The sequence below is a fragment of the Macaca fascicularis genome, chromosome 13 (assembly GCF_037993035.2).
Source record: "Macaca fascicularis isolate 582-1 chromosome 13, T2T-MFA8v1.1".
Taxonomy (NCBI): domain Eukaryota; kingdom Metazoa; phylum Chordata; class Mammalia; order Primates; family Cercopithecidae; genus Macaca; species Macaca fascicularis.
The window spans coordinates 115,413,396-115,438,023 of NC_088387.1; the positions used below are offsets into that span (position 1 = coordinate 115,413,396).

The 24,628-nt window shown below is 40.4% G+C and overlaps 1 long non-coding RNA gene across 1 annotated transcript in view; it reads left to right on the top strand.

The window, feature by feature from the left end:
* Positions 1-9,761: 9,761 nt before the first annotated feature.
* LOC123568302 (uncharacterized) overlaps positions 9,762-24,628 on the top strand; it is a 30,564-nt gene continuing 15,697 nt past the window's right edge. Inside the window, exon 1 of the long non-coding RNA XR_006691488.2 lies at positions 9,762-9,974. This is a non-coding gene — a long non-coding RNA (uncharacterized lncRNA). The remainder of the gene's footprint in view (positions 9,975-24,628) is intronic.

Genomic DNA, 24,628 nt, shown 5'->3' on the forward strand with positions numbered 1-24,628 from the left:
CATCTCTTGGCTTCACTTGCCTGGAAGGTACTCTTAGCAATAGATAGGTGAAGGCAGGATAAGAACTGTTGGTCCTTACCCTTCTGGGAAGATAGCCCTCCGACTGAAGTGAGAGGGACCCCTGTGTTCTTGGCTACAGCTGTCTGGAGTGACGTTTCCATTCCAGTGAGCTCTGAGGGTGGAGAGAGGGAGCAGAGTCTTGACGTTATTCTACACGGACTTTCGCTGTTCTTACTGGTTGTATTTTTTAAATAAATATTCCTTAGCCATGCATGGTGGCTCACACCTATAATCCCAGCACTTTGGGAGGCTGAGGTGGGTGGATCACATGAGGCCAGGAGTTTGAGACCAGCCTGGCCAATGTGGTAAAACCCTGTCTCTACTAAAAACACAAAAATTAGCCAGGCATAGTGGTGCATGCCTGTAATCCTAGCTACTCAGGAAGCTGAGGCAGGAGAATTGCTTGAACCTGGGAGGCAAAGATTGTACTGCACTCCAGGCTGGGCAACAGAGCGAGACTCTGTCTAAAAAAAAAAGTAAATAAAATAAATAAGTAAATATTTCTTAATTTTATGTATGCCTTTGTGTCTTTTAGAAATAATTAATTTTTACCAGTTTTACTGGGGAGCAGGTCCACAGACTTCCTTATATTATCAAGCAAGAAGTTAACAAATTTTAACATTATTCCTCTTGCTTGTGAGCTCCAGGATTTTTGGAGCATGTTAAATTTACTGCATTTCAGGTGTTCTACTTGTTGTTAGGATTAAATAAGAAAATGCTTGAAAATTTTGCAAATTATAAAGTATAATGCATGTTAGCTCAGTTTTACCCCTTACTGGTTATAGCAAACTAAATGTTGTATAATTTCTAAGCTAATGCAGTCCTTGGACCTATTACCTTTGGAAACGATCAGGCACTGGGGACCACTTCTCAGGGTTGTGGACAGATGATGGCATAGATCTGGCAAGAGTGTTTGGCTTCCTTGTCTTGGTGCTGCCTGGCTCAGTTTGCAGGTCAGGCTTTATTAAGTTCTGTGCATATACCTTCCTGTTCAGTCACCAAGAGAAAATAGGTAAAGGTGGTGCCCTCTTATCTGAGACCTGCTCTGAATGGAAATTGGGGTGTGGATAACGGGAAAACGTGTGAAACTGACAGAACACTGATGGCATTTGTCGTAGTTTCCTTCCCCAAGGTGAAGGCCCTTTTTACTCTTTTAATTCTTCCAATGTTTACCATTTTCCAGGAGTTATGCTAATTTTAGGAGGGGCTAAAGGCATTTTTAAGATTTTATCCTGAGCTTTAAACAATGAACAATCTTCATAGAAAGGCAGACATGTATGCAATAAACAGGGCTTGGGGCTGGGTAAAATGGGAGGTAAAGCTTAATCAAGCAGAGGAAAGGAATGAATACCAGTGTTCAGAGAATTATAACTCAGCCGTGGCTTCCATAATGGGCACTCCATAAAGTGAGAAGAGCAGCTGGTGATAAGAATGTGGACTGGGGGAGGTTACGTAGGATTTGAATAATTATGCCAGGGAGTCTATATATTGTCGCATGGAAAATAGGTGATTATCAAAGGTTTTTAAGCAACTTAGGGCCATCATGTTCTCTTTGTAATTCATATAAACATGGGAGCTGTGTAGATAATGAAATGACCATGGAGAGGGCAGATGAAACATACATTTTTTTTTTAAATGTAATTTTACTTCATTACTCATTGGCTGATGGTCCGCTGCCCCTGTTTGGAGCACAATTTCCTAATCGTTAAGATGAAAGTACTAAAGTAGATGACGCCCAAGGTTTTTTTCATTAAAAAGATATTCACAATAATTCTACTGCTTTTTGAGCTACTCAGATTCACTGACATGATATAATAGCCTTCTTCATTGTAATTCTGATGTTAAACATATTCATCCCAGCTGTTAGATTTTTAAAATACTATGTTCAGTGATACGCATCACACATCTTCTTATGTTTAAGAGGTATTTGATACACTCAGAATGTTGGCATTATATGGTGAATATTTAAATTTAATTCTTTTTTTAAAGTTACTCTGTCACATTAGCCATTACCATAATTCATTAAGCTCCATGAAGGGGCCAGCTATGCCCGTAGTGAGACAATAGTTGGGATTTACAATCTGTTGGAATTGCAGATGAGAGACAGATTAGAGAATGGAAATGAGGATCCGGGTCACACAAATATGGCAGCTGACACATGATGAGAACTTAGCAGGGAGGCTTATCAGAGGCTGCCAGCCCTGTAGTCTCACACATGCTCCAGAGACAACACGGAGAGCTTTAAGAATAGGGATTCATAATCAGAAAGAAGCCAGAAATGTTATTCTAAGCAAAGGTTTGTTATGAGTCTGGCAGTTTTGAAAAAAGCGAGGGATTTTTAAATGGGCAAACTGAATAACAACCGTAATCATAACAAGATGTATAGCTTGGGGAGGTCACCTAACAAGCTGAGTCTCCCTGCCCTGAAATGTAAATGGGTGTGATATATTATCAGGTAATTATGAAAATGAATGTGATAAATGAAGAAAGTCTGTCAAAGATGAATTTATTATGATTTTAATACCTGTGGTGAATCTAAATTTTAGAGTTTATAGGACCATTTTCATTCCCAATATTCTTCTGTATAATCATCCTAACCAACTTCAAACAATGCTCAATTTTCTGTGTAAACAACATGGCATGCAGGATAGTTTAGGTAAGTAAGTGTCAGGCATAAAATAATTGAAACTGATGGAAGCACAAAGTCAGGATAAAGGCAGTGAATAAAGGCCTTTAGATAATCAAACAGTGTTAAAATCAGAATGTAAAGCTTGGTTTACAAATCTGAAAACATCTGATACTTATATTATAAAGAAGGTATGTAGTGATGGTTGGTGTTTCTAATATGACAAATTGTTTCTATCACATACATACACATACACAGGCACATACACATGCACAGGCACACCCTTTGCATTCATAATAAAGAAATAAATCAGATTAAGCAGCAAATATGGAGTCAGAACATGCAGATAAAAGTGCCTAGAACATTGCAGGGGTCCCATGAATATTTAAGGCTTAGAAGCTTTCTCTCTGCTCCTAGGTCTTCTATAGCTAAAGGTAATCCATCCAAAATCATGGCCTCTTAAGCTACAATATGGGTCACACTTTATTATTTCTTTGCAAGTCTAATGTTTTTGAGAACTGAACATTTTACTTTATATGTGTGTATATGTATGTGTGTGTATATATATGTATGTGCGTGTATATATGTGTGTGTATATATATATATAAGATTTTGCTTTTTTTTTGAGATGGAGTCTCACTCTGTCACCAGGTGGGAGTGTAGTGGTGTGATCTTGGCTCACTGTAACCTCCCCCTCCCGGGTTCAAGCGATTCTCTTGCCTCAGTCTCTTGAGTAGCTGGGACTCCAGGCATACACCAACACACCCAGCTAATTTTTGTATAGGTAGTAAAGATGGGATTTCACCATGTTGGCCAGGCTGGTCTCCATCTCTTGACTTTGTGATCTGCCCGTCTTGGCCTCTCAAAGTGTTGGGATTATAGGCAAGAGCCACTGCACCCAGCCATAAAATATATTTTAACAGTGCTGAGTACTGATTCCTGCCCCAGTCTCCTCTGGAGTTTGTGGTTTGCTTATTTATTTGTCTGGTGACCTCAATAGACCATTTCAGTGAGGTTTATTTTTTACACAGTGTGAAGCCTCTGATGTTGCTTCTCAACAGGCTCAGCCTTGGGCATATGTACAGTTACCTTGAGATGATGGGCTGACATGGCTCTCTTTGACTGTCTCTTTCCTTGGTCTTTCTGTTAGCTCTCTACCTGTTTTGGTATCACACTCAGTTCCAGTCCATTGTTGACTGATTATTGTTTTCATCAATGTCCTGGAGCATAAATTGCTCTGCAGTCCAATCCATTTAAACCTGGGCACCTCTACAGGGCTATGTTTGAGGCCAGTACTTGAGGAGCATTCTGACACCAAGAGAGTCCTTCCTAGCTGTCTCCTTGCTTGATTCTCTCTAACACACAAGCTGGCTTATTCATGGGAATTACTGGCCTCTTCTTAGTTGCTTACCACAAAAATCTCCATTGCCTTTAGGAGAGCCCTTAAAAGTTTGAGTCTCTTACTCTGTCCTGAATAAAAGCAATTCCTCTGGGGAGAGCTTTTGAATTTCCTGTTCTGTTGGCCTTCCTCTCCCCTGGACAAAATCTTTGAGTCACTACTCCAGAGCTGATAGTTGGGGCACTGGCCTGCTTCTTTTGGAGACACCCCAGCTTTGTGAGCCAGCTCTGGGTAAAGGCAATTGTTTCTGGTCTTCTTGACTTGCCTCTCCACCTTGTGAAATGGAGCAATGGAAATTGATACTACAGTATTCTCAGCTTGATGCACAAGGAGTGGGTCCTCTACCTTATGAGTGGGGACTGGGTGAAGGAAGGGAGTCCCCAACCTTACATTCCCCATCATGTGGAGCTGCAGGAAAGTAGAAATGCTGGTTTGCTGCACCTCCAAGAGGTTCCCGATTGGGAACTGGGGGGAAGAGGGAGATTCATTTTCTTGGTCACACTCACCCAGAGTGGAGCTTCCATCATGCTGAGCTGATGAGCGTGGAGGGAGCAGGTCGTGTTTTTGCACATAGAATTATTTTTTGTGTGTGCGTTTTGATCAGTTCTGGAAACATTTTCCCTTATTTGAAGTATTTGATTCATTTATATTAAAATGTAAGTACTGATAAGGTTGGTGGTAAGTCTGACACCTTGTTAATTACTTCCTCTTGGTTTCATTTATATATTTTCTTTGTTCCTTCATGTTTTCTTTTAAATTTATCATGTTTTAAAAATAGTTAATAATCACTTTGGTTGTATATTAGATTTATTGTAATAATTTTTTAGTAATTATCTTTAAAATTACAAAATGTTCCAGTTTACCTTATATCAGTATTTTACTGCTTCATAAAATATATAAGAATATCTTACTAGTTTGGCTCCATTGTCCTCTCTCACAGTTTTTTGTTGTTATTGTCAAAAGTTTTACTTTTGCATGTTATATATCCCATAAAACAGTGATTTTATTGTTGCTTAAAGCAACTGATAATCTTTATTATTATTATTATTATTATTATTTTGAGACAGAGTCTCACTCTATCGCCCAGGTTGGAGTGCAGTGGCACAATCTCAGCTCACTGCAACCTCTGACTCCTGGGTTCGAGTGATCCTCCTGCCTCATCCTTCCAAGTAGCTGGGATTACAGGCATCCACTACCGCACTTGGATGATTTTTGTATTTTTAGTAGAGACAGGGTTTTGCCATGTTGGCCAGGCTGGTCTCAAACTCTTGAGCTCAAGTGACCACCTGCCTTGGCCTCCCAAAGTTCTGGGATTACAGGCATGAGCCACTGGGCCCGGCCTAAGTAACATAATCTTTTACATTAACCCACATGTTTATACTCTCTTGAGTTGTTCATTTCTTTTTGCATTGCTGTGCTGCCAGAGGGATTCACTTTTGTTAATTTTGAAAACTTCCTTTAATATTTCTTGTTGTTCAGGTTTTCTGGCTCCAAATATTTCAACTTTTGTTTTTCTAAAAACTTTTTTTAAATTCAAGTTTTTATTTGTAGGTAATTAGAGATTCACATGCAGTTGTAAGACATAAGACACAGAAATCCCATGTATTCTTTTCCCAGTTTCCATTAAGGTCACATTTTGCAAAACTAAAGTGTAAACTCACAACCGGGATATTGATATTGATACAGTCGAGATATAGAATATTTACCTTGTCTTAATGAGAATATTTTAATTTTGCCTTCATTTTTGAAACTGTTTTACTGGTTGCATGCCCCCACCTCCCTATACATGCTTTAGAAATGTTAGTCCATGTCTTTGGACTTTCATAGTTTCTGTTGTAAAATTAGCCCTAATTAGCCCAAATTCTTATTGTTTTTTCCCTGATGGGCTGATGGCAATGCCTAGGTCTCTCTCTCTCATTCTCTCTTTTTTTTTTTTTTTCTCTCTCTCTCTCTCTCAATCTCCTTTTGGGTGTGTGTGTGTTGTACAGTGTGTGCCTGTGTGTGTGTGTGTATAAGTTAAGCATCCCTAATAAAAAAATCCAAATCTGAAATGAAATGCTCCAAAATATAAAATTTTTTGAACACCAACATGTAGAAAATGTCACAGTTTAGTCAAAATACAAGTGCACAACACAATTTATTCAGAATGCCTTTTCATTCCTAGAGGACCCACTTCCTGATCCCTCAGCTGCTTCTGATGTTTCTTTTCCCTAAAAAAATAAAATACAGTAGCCTTTTAATGAAAACACAACATCAAAGGTAGAGACTGCTAGCCTGCTGTAGTCTGTTGCTTAACAGCTGTTGCAGGTGCTCTGGTGATGCCACTGTCACCCTGAACACAGGATCTTTTTCACCGTATTAATGGTCATACCTTTTACTGTTAAGCACCTACATGTGAATAAGTGTGATAAAATGATTGATTATTGCTACTGTACAAATTCAGAGTCAGGAGTGATGGCGATACCGAACAAGCCTGGATTATCCACATGAGTGGCTGTGATAGTGACACCTTTGCTTTCAGATGGTTCAGTGTATACAAACCATGATGCACAAAGTTATTTAAAATACTGGATACAATTACATTCAGGCTCTGTGTATAAAGTGTATATGAAACACAAATAAGTGTGTTTCGACTGAGTCGCATCCCCCAAGATATCGTACGTGTATGCGAATATTCTAAAATTCAAAAAAATTCAAAATCCAAAACACTTTCAGTCCCGAGCATATCGAATAAGGAATACTCCATCTGTATGTATCTATATAGTCTCCCGCTGTGTTTTGATGTCTTTTCAAATATTGTTTCTGTCCTATTCTCTCTCCTCTTTTTTTCTTCTAGGACTTTCATCACATTAATTGATTTTGGCTGTGCCTCGTGTATTTCTTATGACTTGTTCTGTTTTCTTATTGCCTCTTTTTTCCCCTCTGGTGTTTCAGGGCAAACAGTTTCTATTGGCCTGCCTTTAAGTTTACAAATGTTATATTCTTCCCAATCCAATCTACTGTTAAATCACTCTAATGAGATCTTAATTTCAGAAATTACATTTTTCAGTTCTAGAATGTCCATTTAATTTCGTAGTTTCATATTATCTATTAAATATTCCATCATTTAATCTATTCTGTCCACCTTTTTTCTATTATTTTTAATATATTATTTTTGCTAATGTGCTTACATGCCAGCTCCAATAACTGGATCTTTTTTTCTTTTCTTTTTTTTGAGACAGTTTCACTTTGCTGCCCAGGCTGGAGTGCAGTTCCATAATCTCGGCTCACTGCAACCTCTACCTCCTAAGTTCAAGCAATTGTCTTGACTCATCCTCCTAAGTAGCTGGGATTACAGGTATCTGCCACCATGCCAACATGCCCGGCTGATTATTTGTATTTTAGTAGAGACAGGTTTCACCATGTTGCCCAGGCTGGTCTCGAACTCCTGAGCTCAGGCAATCTGCCTGTCTTGGCCTCCCAAAATTTTAGGATTAGAGGCGTGAGCCACCATGCCCGGCCTGGATCATTTCTTTGTACACTTCCATTAATAATATTATCATCTGATTATCAATAATTTTTCTTGTCTCTGCATATGTGTATTATTTTTCAATTATATGTTAGACATTATGCATGACATGTTGTAGAGCTTCTGAATTATGTTACCTTCTTCTAAAAAATGTTGATTTTTTTTTTTGTCAGACAGGCAGTTCGGTTAGCGGCAGACTACTTTGCTCTTGTCAGACCTTTGTTGTAGGCTTTTGTGGAGTAGGATTACCTCGATGACTCCCTTTGTACCAGGATGTAGTTCCTATTCTTAGCATGTAATCATTACCGCTGGGGCATTGCCTTGTTTTCTGTTGTCATTGGTCACATTCCAGTGCTTATCTTGTTGCCAAAGATAGGGTTTGGCTGGGCCCCAACCCCAGCACCTCTCCAGAGCTGTGTGATCTTAAAATCTCCATTCAGGACTCAGCCTCCCAGGAGCTCCTGTCTTCTAGGCCTCCTGGAACCTTGTTCTGTAGAAGTTTTCTAAGGACCAGAGGTCCATTTTGTGGAGAATATTTTTGGATCCTTCTCTGTGACTTACTTTTCTCTTTTAATCCAGCTCCAAAATCTCTGATACATTATTATTCCAAAGGTTTTATCTCTGTTTCTACCACCAAACTACTGTGCTCTGTCAGGCTCTATTTCCCCACATAGCTATTTGGAAAATGCTACAGAGAAAGGAGAAGTGAATACAGTGCTCACCTCATTTAATCTCTTCTCTCAAGAAGCGTGGCTTAACATGACTGCTGTTCAGTGTTTACTAACTGTTGTTTTATGTATTTTGCTCAGATGTTTTTCTTGTGTATAGTGGAGAGATAAATCTGATACCAGGTATTCTGTCAAGGCTCTACAATTGATGTTTAAAGACATAGGGTTGGAGATTCCCAACAGAGTTAGTTGAAATAAAGAGTAGAAGAAAATTGAGGACCAAGCCTTGGGCCATTGCCATTAAAGAGTTCAAGGATTGGAGCAGGACATATCCAAAGAGATTGAGAAGACATAATCAGAGGAATCAAAGATAAACAGAGTGATGTTCTGCGAGCCAAGTGAAGAAAGTCTGTCAAGGAGAGGATGCGATCTATTATTCCAAGTGCTGCTGCTAGGTCAGGAAACAATGAGAACTGAGCATTAACAATTTGATGTACCAACTAAACCTATGTCCTTACACATCAGCTTCTGATTCCAAGATAATAAGCAGTAAACCACATTCTTTTCATTCCTTGTCCTGTTCAGTTTGAAGTGTAGAAAGACGGCCAAATGCTAGAAAATGCCCATAGATGACTACATGGATTTGAGGTGCAGAGTTACTAGAATAGATTGGGGATTCAGGTACCCACTGTCTAATTTGGAGATTAGTGTGGACAACCTTTTCTTTCCCTTTTCTCTACAGTTCATCTCAAAGAAAACCTGTGACAAGCATGGGTTATTTGGGGAGACAGTTTTTTATTAGACTCCATGAAAGCTATTTTGACTTTTCCCTGTTTTGTTCACTGGTATATCTCCGTCATCTAAAAGAGCACCTGGCCATAGAAGACACTCAACAAGTGTTAACTGAAATTTGTTATTATAATTGCATTGTTATTACTGTTGGGCTCTTTTCCAAGTAGGCCAATGTAGCTAGACTGTTGAATCCATCAGTTGGGTTACTAGTGATCCGTCTTTGCTGTTGCCTCAAGATTAACAAGCCACATAATCCTGGGGACTTAGATCTGAGTTAGATCTTTACCACCAAAGAATGCTGGCTAGCACAAATGGAAGAAGAAATAGTACCCATTTTGTCCTTTAATACCATGAGCAATTTTACTTCTTGTCTTCAAAAATTAAATTATTTTCTGTATGAGACAATACATTATTGCTATCTGTCAGGCAGGTGAGCAAAAATATCAGCTATAATTATGTTCATAGCTTCAGCTTTGGCATTCTAGTTAATCTGAAAAACACTCATTTTCCTAGGCGATGTTATGTAACCAGGACTTAGAGTCTGCCATGGTTCACTGTCAGGTTTTGTCCTACTTAAATTTCAGCAAGGAGTGTTACGTGACAACTGTGAACATATTGCTTTGCCCTGTGTCTGCAAGAGGGAGGCTTTAAAGAGTCTAACATTTGTCAGATGAAGCTATTATCAGAGGAAACTATTTTTAGCTTCCTGTTCATAACTCCATATTTCAGTTTTCAGGTGGTGGTGTTAATATTATGCTCTCTGTTTCAACAGAGAAGAGTTTAAGGATTGTCTCTCCAAACTGAGAAAATCAACATGACCCAGGCTGGAGTGCAGTGGTGCAATCCCGGCTCACTACAACCTCTACCTCCTGGGTTCAAGCAATTCTCTTGCCTCAGACTCCCGAGTAGCTGGAATTACAGGTATGTGCCACCAGTGATATGGAGAAAATGAACCACAACGTGGTCATTCATTCATTTAACAACTTTTAATTGAATCTTTAACACAAGAAGACCCACATGCTAGGAAATGGGGATACAGTGGTTTGCAAAATCTAGACGTGACAAGTTCCCTGATGCACACAATAGTCTAGTGGACAAAACAGACATTAATAAATTAAAAGAACACACAAAATAGTTAATCTTTCTGGAAACATATAAACTATGAGAGTTAAATGATTTGAAGCTTCAAGATTTTTAAGCTCCATCTGTATCTTCTGTAATAGTGTAAAATGATTTCAAATTACCACTCGTTTGCTGTTTCTAAATTATAGAATTATATTACGTTGCATCTGGTGATATATGTAATATATGTACCAAATGCGTGGCATTTAGGAGGTGAGCAACAGATGTCAGTTTTCTTACTAGTCTCTCTCCTTTGCCCCAGGAAAAAAAAGCAAACAAATAAAAAGTTGATGTTCTATCTAAGAGACTGCAAATCTCCGGCTGCTTGTAAAATTTTGGGTAATGTCCAACTTTTACAGTTGACTGTTTTAGCTTTGTCATGAAGAGGCCACTGCATAGTTTATGTTACTCACAGGGTTGAAAATGCCTATAGCCTGTTTGCTTCATTGTAATGGAATTGAGACACAGGTCTTCTTTTTTTATGCCTTAAAAAAAAAAATTTCCTGTTGAGTGTTCCTCAGACCAGAATTGACTTCTGAAGGTCAATGGAGATATTTTGTGTGAAGTCAGAATTATTTACAAGAGTTTAAAAATCGATGTTGATATTTTATCTATCTATTGTCTGTCTATGTATATGTGTACATATGTGAATGTCTTTATCTGCTTGTATACCTGTCTGTCTTTATATCCTGGATCATTCAGGGAACCAGGATTTGAGTTTGTAGTCACACTAATGCCAAAAGATCAATTAAATGGCACCACTTTAACCTGTAAAATGCATTTTCTCAACCCAAGATCTATGCTCTTTTGTCTTATATATACACATATATATCCATCTATCCATATACATATATGTATACATATACATATACATATATAACATAAATGACACATATAACATTTATATATTATATATGTTATATATAATATGTATGTTGTATATCCATATACATATAGGTATACATATATCCATATATCCATATACATATATGTACCATAGGTATATGCACATGTGTACATATACATATACACATATGTACCATAGGTATATGTACATACGTATATATACATATGTGTACCATAGGTATATGTACATATGTATATACACACATATATGTGCATATGTATATATACATATGCACATATATGTATATACATATGTACATATACATATGTGTATATGTACCATATGCATATGTAAATATGTATATATACATATACACACATATATGTACCATATGTATATGTACATATGTATATATACATACACACATATGTATATATGTACCATATATGTGTACATATGTATATATACACATACACACATATGTATATATGTACCATATATGTGTACATATGTATATATACACATACACACATATGTATATATGTACCATATGTATATGTACATGTATATATACGGTACATATGTATATATGTACCATATGTATATGTACATAAGTATATATACATATACATGCTCGTATGTATATATGTACATATGGATATATATGTATACATATATGGATATATAACATATATAATATATAAATGTTATATGTGTCATTTATATGTGTTATATATAACACATATATGTTATAACATATATCATATATATATAAACTTTATATGTGTGTGTGTGTATATATATGTAACAATTTTCTTTATCCACTTGTTGATTGATGGGCATTTGGGCTGCTTTCGTATTTTTTCAATTGCAAATTGTGCTGCTACAAACGTGTGTTCATCTATCTTTTGCGTGTAATGACTTCTTTTCTTCTGAATAGATACCCAGGAGTGGGATTGCTGTATCAAATGAGAGGTCTACTTTTAGTTCTTTAAGGAATCTCCATGCTATTTTTCATAGTGGTCGTACTAGTTTACATTCCCACCAACAGTGTATAAGTGTTCCCTTTTCACCACATCCACACCAACATCTTTTTTTATTAATTTTTTTTATTATGGCCATTCCTGTAGGACTAAGGTGGTATTGCATTGTGGTTTTGATTTGCATTTCTCTGATAAATAGTGATGTTGAGCATTTTTTCATGTTCGTTGGCCATTTGTATATCTTTTTTTGAGAATTATCTATTTATGTCTATAGCCCACTTTTTAATAGGGTTGTTTGCATTTTTCTTGCTGATTTGTTTGAGTTCCTTGTAGATTCTGGATATTAGTCCTTTTTCTGATATATAGATTGTGAAGATTTTCTCCCACTGTGTGGGTTGTCTGTTTACTCTGCTGATTATTTCTTTTGCTGTGAAGAAGCTTTTTAGTTTCAGTAAGTCCCATGTATGTATCTGTGTTTTTGTTGTGTTTGCTTTAGGGTTCTTGGTCATGAAGTCTTTGACTAAGCCAATGTCTAGAAGGGTTTTTCCAATCTTATCTTCTAGAACCTTTATGATTTCAGGTCTTAGATTTAAGTCTTTGATTCACCTTGAGTTGATTTTTGTATAAAGTGAGAGATGAGGATTCGGTTTCATTTTTCTACATGTGGCTTGCCAATGATCTCAGCACCATTTGTTGAATAGGGTGTCCTTTCCCCACTTTATGTTTTTGTCTGCTTTGTCGAAGATCAGTTAACTATAAGTATTTCGCTTTATTTCTGGGTTCTCTATTCTGTTCCATTGGTCTATATGCCTGTTTTTATATCCATATCATGGTGTTTTAGTGCCTGTGGCCTTATAGTATAGTTTGAAGTCAGGTAATGTAATGCCTCCAGATTTGTTCTTTTTGCTTAGTCTTGCTTTGGTTATGTGGGCTCTTTTTTGGTTCCATATGAATTTGGGGATTGTTTTTTCTAGTTCTGTGAAGAATGATGGCAAGTATTTTGATGGGAATTGCATTGAATTTGTAGATTGATTTTGGCAGTATGATCATTTTTACAATATTGATTCTACCCATCCATGAGCATGGGCTGTGTTTCCATTTATTTGTGTTGTCTATGATTTCTTCCAGCAGTGTTTCATAGTTTTCCCTGTAAAGGTCTTTCACCTCCTTGGTTAAGTATATTCCTAAGTGTGTTACGTTATTTTTCTGCAGCAATTGTGAAAAGGTTAGAGTTCTTGATTTGATTCTCAGCTTGGTCATTTTTGATGTACAGCCATGTTACTGATTTGTGTACATTGATTTTACATCCAGAAACTTTGCTGAATTAATTTACCAGTTCTAGGAGCTTTTTGAGTGAGTCTTTAGGGCTTTCTAGGTATACAATCATGTCATCAGCAAACAGCAACAGTTTGATTTCCTCTTTACCAATTTGGATGCCCTTTATTTCTTTCTCTTGTCTGATTGCTCTGGCTAGTGATATGGACAGGAGGCAGGGAAATACTGGGTAGAAGAGGGTGAGGACCACACCCTCAATCCGGGACCCACAGCCCAAAGTAAGAACATGCATTTTTCCACTCAAACGTTGCCTTTTCCAAAATCACCCTGGCCTGCCCTGGCTCCCATCCTGTACCCATTAAAAACCCTAGACCCCACTGGAAGAGAGGCAGAGCAGCAGGGAAGAAGAGAAGAGAAGAAGCAGTCAGACATTGGAGAGAAGCAGCCTGGCTTCAGAGGGATGGCTTAATGGTGGGACCCTGGAGAAGAGTTTGGCTGGGGTTGTCAGAACTCCAGGGGAAGATCACCTTTCCACCCCATCTGCTTGCCAGCTCCCCATCCCACTAAGTGGTACTTCTACCACTCAATAAAATCCTCCACATTCGCCACCCTTCAACTTGTTTGTGTGACCTGCTTCTTCCCGGACGCTGGACAAGGACCAAGGTGTAGATGCAAGAGGCTGTCACACTGACCCTCCACTGAGCTGTTTAACACTTAACACAGCAAAGATAAAAGAACAAACCGTAACACATGCCCTTTGTGGCTCCAGGGGTCACAGGCAACCTCTAGATACTGCTGCGGCCCTGCACAAAGTTCTTTTCCTGCTGGTTTTCTAGAAGTGCTCATCCCAGCCTCTGCACCAGCTCACCCGTGTGCTCCCCTCCCAAAAGCAGTTGAGAGCTGCAAACTGAGTAAATGAGCCAACGCCTTTGCAAGTTCCACAAAGGAGTCAAGGGAACTATCCCATTTCATCTGGGTGTTTGTCCAGGATCCCTCAGAAGGGTAAGTATAAACACAGAACTGTTGGATCCGTCTCTTTTGCAAGGCACTGCCACCTCTCTCTCTTCTGGGTGAAAGGAATGTTGGCTCAGTTTCCCTTCACAGAGCTGTAGCTGTCATGTGGGACCACGACAATGTCCTTGGGAACTGAAGGCATCGGCCAAACCCCCAGATTTTCCTATGTATCTTTCCTTCCTTCTTTCACAGTTTGAAATGGCTCCTATGTCTCCTTTTATAATGTTAAGGGTTTTGCTACAAACTACAGACGTGTTAAGTAGAATGAGCATTTGGCCCAGTAATCAGATATGCAATTCAGAAACAGTGTGACTTTCATCTGTTCTTAGAGGTGCCATCCCCACCCCAACAGCCACAGGTGTGTGTGGCACACAGCAGTTTCCCTCCTCACCCCCTCTGCTACCAGTGGAGGTGCCTGGTGTGTCTGCCACACATGTAAACTGCGCCCAGTGGCCCAGCAGGGCAGGAGTAAGCTGTGCATGCCACCAGGGGCCCTAGGCAATTGTGTAGGCCAGGGCCCCCAGACAGGGGGCTGTGTCTACCGTTCGCTGTCCCCTCCAGCCTGCTGTCCCCTCCAGCTCACTGTCCTCTCCTGCCACACTCTCAAAGAGACTTTCCATTCATGGTTGAGGAGTTCAACTCGGTCTGAGCCGGCAGGAAGGATACAATGATTAAAGAGACCCATTTGCACAGAGCAAGAGGTTTTCCTCCCAGGCCCCCACTTCTTTTTGGTTTTCTCTCTTTCACTTTAAGCTGTTTTTCCCCCCTTTTCTATGTGAGAGGGTTGTTTTTTCCTACCCCAGCACTCTGCTTATGATGGGAAAACAACAGAGGAGCGACCCCCATTGACTAATAACTGCAAATTTGGCACGGCCGGTTTGGGACTTAATCTAAACGAATCCATACAGCCCCTCAGACACCTTTTGTACCAAACTCAAATTCTTTTTTTTTTTTTTTTTTTGAGACGGGGTCTTTGCTCTGTCGCCCAGGCTGGAGTGCAGTGGCGCCAACTCGGCTCACTACAAGCTCCGCCTCCTGGGTTCACGCCATTCTCCTGCCTCAGCCTCCCGAGTAGCTGGGACTACAGGCGCCCGCCACCTCGCCCGGCTGGTTTTTTGTACTTTTAGTAGAGACGGGGTTTCACCGTGTCAGCCAGGATGGTCTCGATCTCCTGACCTTGTGATCCGCCCGTCTCGGCCTCCCAAAGTGCTGGGATTACAGGCGTGAGCCACCGCGCCCGGCCAACCAAACTCAAATTCTAATCTTTGGGTTGCAGTCCTAGAAAGGAAAACCAGATCCAAAGGGTCCAAAGCCAGGGAACATGCACAGTGTGAATGGACAGGACTACTTCCTGCCAATTAAGCCCCCGCTTCATGGAAGGGGGACATGCTTCATGGTATAGATAAGGCCCAGGGAACTCAAAGGGTGTCAACAGCAGAGGAGGTGGAGGAATAGGTAAGTGTGTATAATTCCTGTTCTCTAGACCCTCCCTGCTTCATGGGTGCCAGCCACATTGGCACACATGGGTGGCAGCTGCCAAGGTCGCAGGGACTCTGGGATAAAAAGATGGAAGAGAAAGTGGGGACACCCACTTTCTCTCTCCTCACACCCCGAGTTTTCACTGAAAGAAAGAAGGGAAATGAGGGACACCTATTTCCCTGTCTTTGCAAATGGAAAACCAGTTATTTTCACACACTCAATTTACACTCCTCTGAGTGTATCCTGAATCGCTGGGACTGCTTTGACCCTCAGACTCTGGAGCAAAAACACTTTACAGCCCTTTGCACAAAGGTTTGGCCAAATTATGGAGTACTGGCTTGGCCTCAGGAAGGAACCATTCATTTAATGCCATCTGGTAATTGGCCCTTTTCTACAAACGTAAGGTCAAATGGTCTGAGGCCCCATATGTGCAGGCTTTCTTTACCTTTCAGGGGAATCCAGACCTTTGCCAACAGTGTAGAATTGATCCAACCCTGCTATTTGAAATCCCAGGAGACGCTGCAAGGGGCAATCCCAGGGAACTAAAGAAATGAATCCTAAAGGCACCTCTGAGCAGGGGAGCCAGCTCCCTCCAGTTCTGCTCTTCCAGATCCACCCCATCCTCCCTCTCCAGCTTCCCTCTTTCACTTGCCCTCTGTTAGAAATCCTCACCCTAGACGAGCCCCATTCTCACCCTTGCCCCTCCAACAGATGCCTGGTGAATTTGGTCCCAGTAAGGTCCAGGTCCCATTTTCCCTGCAGAATTTAAGGCAAATTAAGGGGGATCATGGTAAGTTTTCAGATGACCCAACAGATACATAGAGGCTTTCCAGGATTTAATCCAAGTATTTTAACACTCCTGGAAAGATGTTATCTTACTTTTGAATCAAACCCTGTATAACACTGAGAAGCAGGCTGCTCTACAAGTGCAGAGAGATTTGGGGATGAGCTTTGTATCACATAGAGCATCAGGGAAGAGACCGAACTTTATCCAACTGGAAGAGAAGGAGTACAAGTGGATGACCCTAAATGGAATCCCAGTGATTAGATGGGAAAATAGAAAAGGAGACATTTTCAGGTGTGCATAATAGAGGGCTTATGTAGGACTAGAACTAAGCCTCTCAACTATACCAAGTTATCCATGGTAGACAGGAATTTAATGAATATATGTCTGCCTTATTGGAGAGGCTAAGAGGGGCCACTAGTAAAGCACACCTCTCTATCTCCTGATTCTGTCAAGGGACAACTAATCCTAAAGGATAAATTTATTACTCAGGCACCCCCTGATATCAGGAGGAAGTTGCAGAAATGGGCTCTGGAACAAGATAGTACTTTAGAGAATTCCCTGAAAGTGGCCACCTTGGTCTTTTACAATAGAGATAGGGAGACACAAGAAAGAAGCAGAAGTTTTAATGACCAGCATGCAAGCTCACAAACCCCAGAATTCCCAAGGTGCATCTGTTAACTGCTACAGATGTGGCAAGAACAGTTATCTCTCTTCTAAATTTTAACTGTTGCCATACAAGGCTTAATATCTTTCACCAGGGTGAAACAGCTGGGGTACAATGTAATTAGTATATTTCACTTTCTTATTTCTGAAATCTTTGGCACTAGATTCTTTCCTTGTATAATACATATGTTTGGCCCATGCATGCTTAGCCTTGTAAAACTTTTTTTTTCTCTTTTGCCTAGAGGCCATCAAACTCCAAATGGTCAGGCAACTGGAGCCTTGGACAATGTCTCCCTTTCACCAGGTAGCCCCCGGAGGAATCTGACTGCCATTTTTTCCAAAACAATGCTCCCTATCATCAGGAAATAGCTAAGATTGGTCATCATCCATATTCCAATGGCAGTTAGATGTCTCTCTTCAGAGGGGAGAAATTATACAGACAGGAGGCAGGGAAATACTGCGTAGAAGAGGGCAGTCCCCAGTGAGGGCCACACCCTCAAGCCTGGGCCCACAGTCCAAAGTGAGGATATGTATTCCTGTTTTCCCACCTGAATGTTGCCTTTTCCAAAACCAGCCTGTCCTGCCCCACCCCCTATCCTGTATCCATAAAAACCAGACCCCTTTGCTTTAAATTTATGTGAGTCCTTCTGTGTCAGGCGAGTCTGTTGAAGAGAGCAGTTATTTGGTTGGTGAATTCTTATCCTCCTGCTAATCTGTATCTTTTAAGTGGAGCATTTAGGCCATTTGCATTCAACATTAGTATTGAAATGTGAGATACTATTCTATTCATTGTGCTATTTCTTGCCTGAATCCCTTAGTTTTCTTTCATTGTGGTGTTGTTTTATAGATCATGTGGGATTTATGCTTTAACAAGATTCTGTTTTGGTGCATTTCAAGGATTTGTTTCAAGATTTAGAGCTCCTTTTAGCAGTTCTTGTAGTGCTGGCTTAGTATTGGCGAATTCTCTTGGCATTTGTCTGAAAAAGACTTTATCTTTCCTTCATTTATAAAGCTCAGTTTCACTGTATACAAAATTATTGGCTGATAATTGTTTAAGGAAGCTAAAGATGGGATCCCAACCCCATCTTTTTTACGGCTTCTGCTGAGAAATCTGCAGTTAATTTGATATGTTTTCCTTTATAGGTTACCTGATGCTTTTGCCTCATAGTTCTTAAGATTATTTTCTTCATCTTGACTTTAGATAACCTGATGACTGTGTGCCTAAGTGATGATCTTTTTGTGATGAATTTCACAGGTGTTTGAGCTTCATGTCTTTGGATGTCCAGGGCTCCAACAAGGCCACGGAAGTTTTCTTAGATTATTCCCTCAAATATGTTTTCCAAACTTTTAGGTTTCTCTTGTTCCTCAGGAACACCAATTATTCTTAGATTTGGTCATTTAACATAGTCTCAAACTTTTTGGAGGCTTTTTTCATTTTTTAAATTCTTTTTTCTTCCTCTTTGTTAGATTGGGTTAATTAGAAAGCCTTTACGTTGAGCTCTGAAGTTTTTTATTCTACTTGTTTGATTATACTCCTGAGACTTTCCAGTGCATTTTGCAGTTCTCTAAATGTGTCTTTCATTTCCAGAAGTTATGATTGTTTTTTAAATACGCTATTTCACTAGAGATTTTTCCATGCATATTCTGTATCTTTTTTTTTTTTTAATTTCTTTAAGTAGGATTTCACCTTTCTCTTTTGCCTCCTTGTTTGCCTTAATAGTGGACCTCATGAATTCTTTTTCTGGCAATTCAGAGATTTCATCTTAGTTTTGATCCATTGCTGGTGAGCTAGTGTCATCTTTTGAGTGTGTTAAAAAACCTTGTTTTGTCATATTACCAAAATTGTTCTTCTGGTTCCTCCTTGTTTTGGGAGACTATGTCAGAGGGAAGATCTAGGATCCAAGGGCTGTTGTTCAGATTCTTTTGTCCCACAGGGTTGTCTCTTGATGTGGTGTTCTCCCCCTTCCTCTAGAGTTGGGGCTTCCTTACAGCCAAACTGCAGTGAGTGTCATTTCCCTTCTGGGTCTAGCCACCCAGCAGAGCTACTGGGCTCTGGGCTGCTACTGAGGAGTGCCTGCAAAGAGTCCTGTGATGTGATCCATCTTCAAGTCTCTAAGACATGAATACCAGTACCTGCTCTGGTGGAGGTAGCAGGGAGTGAAGTGGACTCTGTGAATGTCCTTGCTTGTATTTTTGTTAAATGCACTTGCTTTGTGTTGGTTGGCCACAAATTCATGCTGGCCCTTTCCAGAGCCCATCATTTGCAATAGCATAGGGAGAATGAGGTGGTGGGCAGGGCCCTTGAGCTCCCAAGAGATTATGTCCTTTGTTTTCTGCTACCAGGGCCAGTAGAGAAAGACCATCAGGTGGGGGCAGGGCTAGGTGTGTCTGAGCTCAGTCTCTCTTTGGGTGGGGTTTGCTGCGGCTGTTGTAGGGGATGGAAGTGTGGTTCACAGACCAACGGAGTTATGTTTCCAGAGGGATTGTGGCTGCTTCTGCTATGTCATGCAGGTCCAGGGAAGTGGGGGAAAGCAGCAGCCACAGGACTCACCCTGCTCCCACTCAGCCTACAGCCCAAAAGGTTCGTCTCACTCCCACTGTGCTCCCCCAATAGCACCAGATTTATTTCCAGGCAGCCAATGAGCAGGGCTGAAAACTTGCCCCAGGCTACAAGCCTTCCAGCTGAGAAATCAAGCCAATTTGCAGTTCCTCGCTGTCCCACAGAGCCTGCAGCCCAGCAATCCACCTCCTTCAAAGGCTCCATGGAATCTCTTGGCTTTCCTGTTAGGTTCCCGCGGTCGTTCTTGGAGCAAAAGATCACGATGTGGGTCTCCACACACTGCTCTGTCCATCTGAGAGGGAGCCGCGAGTTAGTCCTGCCTCCCGTCTGCCATTCTCCCCTCCTTTGTTGAACAGGTTTTTATTTTTCTTATGTAAATACCCAAATGTGGGATTGTTGGGTCAAATAGAAAGTATGCATGAAACTTTATCAAAACTACCCTACTGTTTTCCAAAGTGGTTGTATCATTTCAAAGTCTTACCAACAATATGTGAGAATTCTAGTTGCTTCATATCCTTGTCAATACTTGGTGTTTTTTGGTATTTTTTTTTTTAAAAACATTTTATTTGAAAATTTATTTATTTTCTAGTAGAGATACAGGGATTCTTTAAATTTGCATTTCCCTGGAAAATTTCAACCTATTTACCAGGCCAGTGAGGACCCCAGATCATGATAATTTCAGTATAAACAAAGGGCTGTTATCATGTTTTATAATTACAGGATGTCAAAATATGTGACCTAATGAAATATATGAAACAATATTTTTTCTCTTAAAAATAAATCTCAACCAGCAATATGGTGTGGAACAGAGACCAAAGTGATCACTCCTTTCCCATCTCTCCTCCTTCCCACCTCACACAGAGTTTAGAAGAAATGGGATCCTTTTTGTCAGGAAACAATAATTGTGCATGTTGTAAGACTGACTTCACTCTTCCGGGCAATGAGATTTTGGCACTGGAGTCACAGAAATTGCTAGTCCTCTTGGTTGTTTCTGTCATGGTGGAGTCATTCTGTGAGACATTTCTTGACTGTGGTTTCCAGGGTACTGATGTGACAGAGATGCAAGTTCTATTACTGCACTCCTTATTAAGCAGCAACTTGATAGCATAGAGAGAGTTGAATGGGTTTCCAGCTCCTTCAACAGAGAAGACATTTCTTGCCAGTATTTTGGGGAGGGGAAGAAACTTCTCAGAGAATTATTAAATAATGCTGACAGTGCTTGGATGCATTATTATTGTTATTATTTTATAGGATTTTAGCTTAAATGAAAACCAGATTCTGTCACCTCATTGTGGCTTTATTTGGGGTAAAATACATCCATACTGGGCTCATCAAATCTTTTTTCTTCCTTTTTTTTAATCCAAGGCTGGTGGGAGCTAAATCCATAGAAAACAATGTTTGGTTTAGCATCACGTGTCTGGCTGGTTTTCATGCACTATGAGAAAACATTGTTGAAAATAAGAATCCTCAGTAAGGATGACTTCATGGGGTTTTGCAAGCCAGTTTAGGTGGAATCAGATTATGCTGTACCTTGTTCTTCTAATCTATACTCATGTGATCTGAGGCTTACCCCTCAATAGGTTTATATAATCACCTTCTGTGGGGTATTGAGAGATGATTGCAGGCAAACAGCATCACTTGCAGTCAGCTTGGTCCCTATCCTAATGAAATCTCACGGTTGAAAAATGAGCTGGCTGTCACTGAAACGGGATCCCCATTCTCCAGCACAGGCTCACATTTCTGCAGCCTAGCTAGGTCAAGGCTGGCAACCTGGGAGATCTAGGGTACAATAGTAGAGATTAGAATGAGTAGGACAAGTGAAAGTGCTGAATGAATAGAACAGAGGCATGAAAAAGCTCCTGAATTTTCCACTGTGTTTTGAATAATCCCTTTGGTTTAAACCCTTGAGAGGCCCAGATCAGAAATAACAACAGAGATCGGGAAACCAGGTAGATTTACAAAGAGGAATCAATACATCTAAGGAGCCACAGGGAAATATTCCCTCACATCTTTTCTGTCACCCTTTCTTCCCAGTCTTGATTTCCAAAGGCACAGCTCCTGTGAAGCCTAAGACCTCAAAACCCTGCTCTGTAAGAGAAAAGGGTGGGATTCGAGATCCTAAGACCTGCAATATGGCACCAATCCATCCCTTATTATCTCTTGAGTCTAAATTCTCTGAACCTTGCTTTCCTCATCAATAAAACAGAGACTGTAATCTTCAGTTGTTATGAAGGTTAAATAAGAATAAATGTAAAAGTACTTTTTAAACCATGGAACAAGGAACAAATATTTGTTGCAGAAAGACACTGGAAATGAGCCTTCACAGACACCTCACGACCTGCTCACCTTACAAAGGAAGAGACTGAAACTCCAGAAATAAAATCATTTATCCATGAAGATTTGTATCCAGCCCTTGTGACTCTGCGTTCTCTTTGTAGTTCTACAGTTTAAGTGACTTATCCCTTCCCATGGTTTGATGTATGGCCGATTTGCTGGTAATGACAGAGTCTACTTTCAACATGTCCTCTCTCCTTCTCCTCTTCCTTGTTAGCAAATATCTTGACAGGATTAACAGAAATGGGTGACAAAGGAGGACTAGCTAGGCAGGAAGCTGCCCAGGTCATAATACCTGCAGCACCCCGGGTACCCACCAGGTACCCCGGTCACTGTAACTCAGAGGCTCTGGCTCTGGAAAGGTCCTTCTGTCTAAATCCTGTGAGTGCTGTGAATGACCACTCACACCTGAGAAGAGGACTCTCAAATTAATGAGCACAGACCCCCTGGAATCTGTAGATGTAAACTCAAGAGATGATGCCTTTCCTTGGAATACACACACACACACACACACACACACACACACATATACACACACACAGACATTTTAATAGTCTTAACAAAACTTTGGCAGTTAGAAAGATAAGAGGTCCTTCTTGACATAATTCTTAGTGAGAAGATATGTTCCTATAATTAGACTGGTTTCATGTGACTGTGAACTCCAGGGGTCCATGAATGTATTCTGCAGGGTCTAGAGAATTTCTTTCCTTTAAAAGGGATCTTTCCATTATTCAAATTTTAGAAACACTGTGACACATCTGGGACAGTTTATTGTAGAGCTTAAAAATACAAACATATCTTGAAATTTGTTTTTTGATTTTAATCTTGCACTCTGGTCCAAGACTGTTTTAGAGCATCAGTTATAGATTATAACCCTCCCCTGTGAAACCTCAGACCACCTCTTCCTATAATGGGTGGTACTTCCTTTGTAAACTGTAAAGTAAGCCCATAAATATTTTCTATGGGCATAAAAATTTAGTTATTGCAGTTATGGGCCTCCACTGCAAATCTAAGGTCTTATTGAATTACAGCAGGAATTAATCTTGATTCATCACATAGGGTGTGCAAGAATATATATATATATATAATATATAGATATATATAGATATATATATATATAATCTAATTAAATCAGACTCCAAGTCTCCATGATAGGAAGATGATGGGCACATGAAACTGAACTTGACTGGACTCCATCCCCGATAGTGCAGAGGTCTCAGGGACCACATGATGCCCATGATTCTGGAAGTCCTCTACGGACTTCATCTCCAGGCACCACTGAGAAGCTCTTGGTCCAAGAGCCCATGACCCTTTCAGCTTGGAAGCATCAACGTATTTGTACCACTTAAGGCACCTGAGTCTTCGCTGAGACCTTGAGCCCCTAGGCCTGGGTCTGACCTGCCTGACCATGCTGAACTGTCCTTTCCTTGGAGGCCTAGCCCCCTGTTCAGGAAGGATGAAGGAGCTGACCATGAGTTCTTTTCACCACTGTGGAACTCAGAGAAAAGCAATGCTTCTGAGCCAACACTGCACATTGTTCCTCTTCCCATTACGTGTTTAGTCCTCAAAGGCCCTCCTCTTTCATCTTCCTTTCTGAGATACCAAGTTGATTCCCCTTAATACATTTAAGTGTGGTGAAATTGAATCTTTGAAATTCCGAGCAGTTATTTTACTGTGTTTACTTTCCTCAAGTTCGTTGTAGCTCTGAGACCCAGTGCTTCTGGATGGAATCTCAGGGATTATGGGGGTTCTTCTTCTTTCTTTGGATTGCACAAAAACAGAGGAAGCTTACATGGAAACCATACAATGTTGGAGGGGCCTCTGATTTGTGGTCCACTATGGTTACCACTAACCACCTGAGGGTCCAAAGCTATGGTTGGGGCTTAGAAACATTTTTCAGGAGAAGAACCCTGATGCCCAGATGCAGCTACCTTCAGCGTACCCTATCCATTCTATCTTGGGACAGAAACTCTACTATTTCTCTGGCTTCTGAAGGCAAAGCCAGCCACAGGGCCCAGTGACTCACAGGATCTTGTATCTACACCCCTTCCAAAATCTGAGAACACTTGCCTCTCTCTCCTGCTGTCTGCAAGAGCTCTCCCTTCTCTTCCTGTTTCTCCAGCCTAATTTCAGGCAATGGAGCACGAAGGCCAGCTCTCTACTTGGAATGGAGTGGGAAAAACATAGAGCACAAACAGTAGCTAATATTTAGGGGAATTCCCCTTCCAGAGAACTCTAAGGAGAAAGCTAGAGAGATCAAAGCGTGTCTTCCTGCTTAGAATGTGGGGGTAACAGTTGAAAATAGATGATCACAAATGCAAATGTATAGTTCAGTAAATAATGCTGCACGCATTCATTCAATCCTTTAACAAAAATGTACTGAATACCTAATATATGCCAGGGACTAGGCTTAAAATAGATAAGCCCAACCTAATTCAGAGACAGGTAAAGAGAACATCATGCTACAGCTTAAGTCATCCAAGCAATGGGAAGAACATGAACCCTGCAGTT